Consider the following 7,297-nt stretch of genomic DNA (forward strand, 5'->3'; position numbering starts at 1 on the left):
TTGAAGAAGTTGGTAGAATTCTATTTCATCCTCACTGGCTTTAGTGGTTGGTGTGTAAATTTGAATAATAGTGGTATTAACTGGGCTTCCCTGTAGGTGCCTCATCTGTCAGTTTGTCATACTATGGTGGCTTGTGAATTGCCACTGGTATTTTAAATACCAGCAGGCTTACCCATGGTGGACAGGTTTCGTATGAGTTTCCAGACGAAGACAGCCTAAGAAAAAGGAGTGACAAACTACTTCCTAATATTTAGTCACTGAAAACCTTATGAATAGGAGAGAAACATTGTCAGATATAGTGCTGGAAAATGAGCCCCTCAGGTTGCAAGGCACTCAAAATATGACTGGGGAAGATCTGTCTCCTCAAAGCAGAGTTGACCATTATGACGTGAATGGAATAAAGCCCATGGGAGAAAAGCCCGTGGAACCTTCATTTGCTGATGGAGCACAACTCAAAATGAAGAGAAACAGCTGTAAACATCCACTGAAAATCAGAACATGGAATGTACAAAGTATAAATCTGGGAAAATTGGAAGTTTTCAAAAATGAAATGGGATGCATAAACATCGATGTCTTAGGCATTAGTGAGCTGAAATGGACTGGTAATGGCCATTTTGACTCTGACAAGCACATGGTTTACTATGCCGGAACTGATAAATTGAAGAGGAATGGTGTTGCATTCATTGTCAAAAAGAGCATATCCAGATCAGTCATGAGGTACAACGCTGTCTGTGAAAGGATAATATCCATGCGCCTACAGGGACCCACAGTTGTTGTTGTTAAGTGCTGTCGAGTAGATTCTGACCCATAGAGACCCTGTATAGAGTTTCCAAGGAGCAGCTTGTGAGCTTCAACCGCGGACCTTGCAGTTCAAACGGATTTGCAGTCTGGCGCATTAACACACGTGACAGAATTGGGAAGGAAAGAGCTAGAGTAGTATGTAGAGTGGATGAATGGTTTTAGTATTTTAATTAGAATCTCAGAAGATCAACTCCCTACTTTGAATTTTACTTGAACCTAGGAAACCAAAGTTTCAACCTAATTCTTAAAATCCATGGTAAATGAGCCTGGATTATATGCACCACCACTACCAGGTGTAGGCTTTATGCTTTAAACTGTATATACTACAACTAATTTTAAATTTCAGTGATCACTTTGAGAAAATGAATTTCCATTTGTGTCTATATGCTTAGGGGAAAAGGGTTCATATATATATAGTGAGAGGATGAAGTTACAGGAGAGGGGATGGATGTTTGCACGTAAGTGTTCAACAAGAAAGGAGTACTAAAAACAAATGATCATACCTTAACTCAGTGGAATACTATGCATGTATTGAAAGTAGAAACACAAAATGGTTATAACTAAATAAACAATGTGAGCATATTCAGAATGCTTGGGAAGGAATAAAGAAAAGCACAAAGTTCTTATGTCAATAAAGCAGGATTAAGAGTGAGCATTTTCTTTTAAAATTCTCATTATTATTGTTACAACATTTATATATTTTAAAACTAAAAAATGTCTTTTGGAAAAGATGAAGAGACCCTTTGTGAATTTTTGCCTAGGGTCAGAAATTCTAATGATAAAATATAGAGCCAAAGAGAGGAATCTGGATTCAAGCTGGCTTTGCCTCCTTCCTCAGGATTTTCAAATACATAAACTAAAGAGAGTAATTGCGAGGATTAAATGAGATCAACCACATCACAATAGTCCTTGGCATATAGCAAATGCTCTGGAGCTGCTATCATTAGCTCTGTCAGTGTTCTGAGTCAGAGACTGGTCTACTGTGTTTTCCAACACAGTGGAATGAGGGAAGAATTTCAAATCGAACATATTTCACGGTTCTGTCTCTGACCTAGCTGTGTACAATTAAACAAGCTACTTAACTTTTCTAGAGTCCAATCAAAAAAGGAGCTCTGGTAATGTAGTGATTTCGAGTTGGGCTGCTAACCTCAAGGTCAGTAGTTCAAAACTACCTGCCATCCCATGGGAGAAAGATAAGATTTTCTGCTTCTGTAAAGATTTACAACCTCAGAAACCCTATGCAGGGTTGCCATGGCACACCACCACCAAAACTCAATTATCACAGTGAATAAGTCAGAATATCTACCTTTTAAAATCAAAATTCTTAATCTGTTTTACACCATCTGGCCTAGGCTGGCCCCTCCAGCCTGATCACATCTCTCTTCTTCATACCATAAACTAACTCTTATTTATCCATCAGATTTGTTTCCTTATTTTCTGCCATCTGTTGATTTACAAGTTGTATCATCTAATTCTATTTACATTTTATATGCTTTAGCTACCATCATCATCTTCTCATACTATATAAAATACTTTGGGCTAATATTTTAGTTTCACTCTTTTTATAAGGAAACAAAACAGTTCCCTTTGAGTTGATTTTGATTCATGGTTAGCCCTATGTGTCGAGCAGAACTGTGGTCTATAGTGGTATGTTGTTGTTTTTTTAAGTTTTTACGGTGACTTGAGTGGTAGTTTACATGGGAGAACATCTGTTTTACACTCATCCTATCATATTTCATTTCATTGCAATGATTACAATCCCCTCAATGCATTATCATTCAACAGTATTTGCTTCTGTTCACTCTTTGTTTTTGTTTTTGCTTTTAAACAACTAATCAAAGAACACATTCTTCAAGCTTGCCTCCTGGCTGGCAGCACACAGCCTTTCTTTTCCCATGAGTCTGGAGTTCTCAGTTGCTCAATCTTTTCATGTAATCATTTCTGCTTCCATCTCTGGTATCTCTGCTTCCATCTCTGGTATCTCTGCTTCTCTCAATAGGGTCCCACATTCCACTCATGCTCTTCTCCCTTGATGGTCCTAGGGTCTTCTGTTCCTGGAATGTAAGATTAACTACTTCCCCTTTTTTTGTTGCAGAACTTCTACCTTTACAGTTGTGACAGTTGCAATCAGTCATGATAACAATTATTCACTATTGAATCATAAGAATCTTATCCCCATCTCCTTTCACCAGACCCATCTAGACAAGATGAAAACTATTCAGTGGGGGCTCTACCTTCCCCTGCACACTCTGAAACTAAAGTCCCTCTTGAAAACCTGTAAGCCAGTCACTTCGTACCTTTATTGCCCCCACATGTTAAGTAGCCAATGTCTAAGTTGCCCGTCCCTCTAAACCCTGTGTACAGAGGGGATAGGATCGATCCTTGATGTGAAGAATTGTTCCCTCTCAGTTGGTATTTGAGCTACTACATCCATAAGGATAGGTCAAGTTCCTCAAATTATAGCAATTTACACTTGTTTTCTTTATAAAAAAATTTCTTATCTTCCTCTAGTTGAGTTCTGATCATCAAGCCATTAAAGCTAGGTCAAATGGATACTATCTGCACGTTTGGGCATTCTTGTGCATCTCCCATCACTTCATATCATCTGGATGCTCCACTATCAGCATTAGCCCTCCATGGTTTTGTCCTTGTCCATGGGCTTAGGAGACCCCAAGTCTCACCATACTTCAAACCAACCAGCCCCTCCTTGTCTCTTTCTCACCTCCAGGGCGACAGGAGTCTATGGAACATGGTCTAACTCAACCCATATCTTCATTACCACCTTACCCCCACTTCCAGTCACCAATAGACCAACGTGGCAGCCAGCAAGCTTACATGCCTGCTCATGTGTTCCCTTTGAGTTTCAGTCTTGGAGGGGGGTGGCTGTCCTGAGGGACTTGATTGCTTGCCTTAATGACTTCCCTACAAACAACTTGCTTGTTCTTGTAGTAGCCAGTCAGATTGCCATTTTTGTTTTTTATTTTTTTCCAGCTGGTCTTTCTTTCAAGAAGTATCTTTCTTCAAGCTGCTCCAGGCTGGTCTTCTTGACCTTTCAAGTGGGAATGTACAACCTCAGAAGGTTCTGGATGGGGTTCAGGAGTCCACCTAAGGTCCTATAAACTACAAAGGCTTTACTTCACTGGGCAAGTTCTAGAACCCCTTTTAGGTATTCTAATGATTTTCTATAGTGCTTTTATTAGTTGATTTTTCAGAAGAGGCTGGCCGTTCCTTTTTTTCTGAAACACCTCTGGGTAAGCTCAAACCTCCAAACTTTAGGTTAGAAGCCAAGTGTGCTAACCACATGCACAACTCAGGGATTTCATTTTTTATACTCCACCAACTAACCATTATTATTCTTTCTGTTTAAGGTAGTCAATGTAAGATATATTTACCTACATGCTTAACAATTTTTTTCTGCTCAACATTCCTTCTGATAATTTTTTCTTTAATTCCTTCTCTTTCATGTACATAATTAATAGTTCTTTTAGTATTGTTTATGTTAAATTCTCAGTTTTCCTTTACCTAGAAATGTCTTAATATCACCCTCATTATTGGTTGATACTTTACCTGGGTATAGAATCCTAGGTTAATGATAGTTTTCCCTTGCTACTCTGAAGAAAGTTAGTCAGATGTCAGTCTACATGCCACTCCTTTGAAGATATGCTATCTTTCTCTCTGACTGTTTTAAGAATATTCCTTTTCTTTTGTGTTCTATAATTTTACTATACTATGTTTGGGCTTAGGAGTCCTGGTGCAGCACTATAGGATAAGCATAATACTGCTAACCACAAGGTTGGCAGTTTAAACTTACCAGCTGCTCCTCATAAACCCTACACAGGGTTGCTATGATAGCACTTAACAACAACAACACATGGTTTGGTTTGGATTTCTATTTGTTTTAGAAATATGTTTAGTCTGCAAATATTTTGGGATTTTCTAGTTATCTTTCTGTTATTGATTTCCAATTTAATTCCACTGTGGTTTGAGAGCATACTTCGTATAATTTCTACCCTTTTGAATGAATTAAAATGTGTTTTATGGACCAGGGAATGGTCTGTATTGGTGAATAATCTATGTGAGCTTGAGAAGAATGTGCATTCTGCTATTGGATAAAGTATTCTATGTTAATTAGATCCAGTTGACTGATGATGTTATTCAGTTCAAGTGTATCCTTACTGATTTTCTGCTTGCTGGATCTTTCAGTTAGACAGAGTTTTCTATCTATCTTAACTTCTCCTTGAAGTTCTATCAATTTTTACCTTATATGTTTTGACACTTTGTTACTAAACGCATACGCATTTAGGATTGTTATAAGTGTTTAGAGAACTGTATCATTATGAATCATTAAGGTTCGTTCTGTTGTGCATAGGGTCACTGTGAGTCGGTACCGACTCAATGGCACCTAGCCACAACAGCAACAATCATTATATAATATCTCGATACTTGACAATTTTCCTTGCTTTGAAATCTGCTTTGTTTGAGATTAATAAACTCCACCAATTTTCTTTGATTAATGTTAGTATCACACATCTTTCTCCAGCCCTTTACATTGTTTTGTTTCTCTTCTTGAGCATGTACACAGCAAAACATACATCAAGTCAACCTCTTCTACATGTACAATTCAATGACATTAATTACATTCTTTGTTATACAACTATCTGTTCCTCCCCCATTAACAGAAACTCACTGCACCCTGAGCTTCCTATCTAATCTTTGAAGTTACTGTGGTCACTTTAATACCATATAGATAGTTCTTAAAAGAGCATAATGCTGAAGGCATATATTTTTACTAGTTAAAATAGACTACTGTTTGATTTTAAGAAGACTGCAGGGAATATTTTAATTTAAGGTTTAATGATTATCTCTGGGCAATAGTTTCAGGGTTTCATCCACTTCCCCTGACTCAAAAATTCTGGAATCCATAAAAATTTGAAATCTTGTTTTGCATATTCCCCATTTTGATAAGGATTTTTCTATATAATCTTTGATCAAAATATTCAGTAATAGTAGCTGGGCACCATTCAGTTCTTGTTTTATAGCAAAAGAGACAGTTGTTCATGAGACAATTAGCTACACATTTCATATTCTTCTCCTACTTCTGTTGTTGTTGTTAAGTGCTGTCCAGTGAATTTCAACTCCCAGTGACTCTGTATAGGGTTTCCAAGGTGAGTGTGAACCACCTTGCAAGCGTTCCAGTGCATTATCCTACAGAGCAACTCCTTCTTCTGTAGTTCCAGACAAATAGAGATCAACTATTGTGGTTTTGGTGGCCAAAACCTAGGGCACTACACAATGACATTGTTGTTGTTGTTAAGTGCCATCAAGTAAGTTCTGGCTCATAGCAACCCTGCATAGAGTTTCCAAGGAGCAGCTGGTGATTTAGAAAAAGAATCATGAAACTCATTATCATGAATGTCCCATAAATCTATGACCCTAAACCTCCAAACTAAGGAACATTTTTTTCTTGTCATTATTGTAAATAGATGAGAGGGCTTCAAAAACTTTGTGGGAAAATTCCATTATCTTTTCATTCTATTTTTACATGAACTTTTTGAAGCCCCTTCATATCTATCACAACTTTTGCCAGTTCAATTTTTTATAAGTATACAACTCATTGACAGCAATTACAATAATCAACTGTGAAGTCCTACCCTTAGACAACGTAATTTTTCCATAACCTCCACACTCCAGCTTTTCCCTCTCTACCACCCCTGGTAACTACTAATAAACAACTTTGGTCTCTGTACATTTACTTTTTCTTGTATTTTTATATAAATGAGGTCATACAATGTTTCCTTTTTGTGATTGACTCATTTCACTCAACTCTACCCATATTGTGGTGGTGGTGGTTGTGTGTCATGGACTCAGATCTGACTCATAGCTACCCTGTATAGGGTTTATGGAAGTAGAAAACCTCTTTTTTTCTCCTGAGAAGCAACTGGTGGATTCAAACTGCTGACCTCACATTTAGCAGCCCAACACATAACCACTATACTACCAGGGGTTGATAGATGTAGCATGTATGAACTCTTTGTTTCTTCTACTAGCATAGTAGTATTCCATTGAATGTACGTACTACATTCTGTTTATCCATTCATCTGTTGATGGATATTCATGTTGTTTCTACCTTGTTACCCCAAAACTCAGGTCTGATGCCCCAGAACAATTGAATTTAATTAAAAGCCATGCCAGATAAAAAAAAGAAAAAAGAAAAAGGCTTTTGTTATTATTATTGTTAGGAAGTGGACTAATGGAACACCTCACAAAAAACAGACTTGCTTAACTGGTGCTCAACTGATTGTTGATAAAGTTAGACTACATGCAAGGAGGCCTATAATTCTAACATTTTACACTAACTCACATGCGATTGAAATGCAAAGTTTGGAAACAAAAAGGAAGGATCATTAGTTGGAAAACCTTGTCTTGGTTATAGAAAATATGTTGGAGATCGCATGATAGAATTCTGCAAAACCAATAATTTATTCATTTCAAATAC

The sequence above is a fragment of the Chrysochloris asiatica genome, unplaced genomic scaffold (assembly GCF_000296735.1).
Source record: "Chrysochloris asiatica unplaced genomic scaffold, ChrAsi1.0 scaffold00222, whole genome shotgun sequence".
Taxonomy (NCBI): domain Eukaryota; kingdom Metazoa; phylum Chordata; class Mammalia; order Afrosoricida; family Chrysochloridae; genus Chrysochloris; species Chrysochloris asiatica.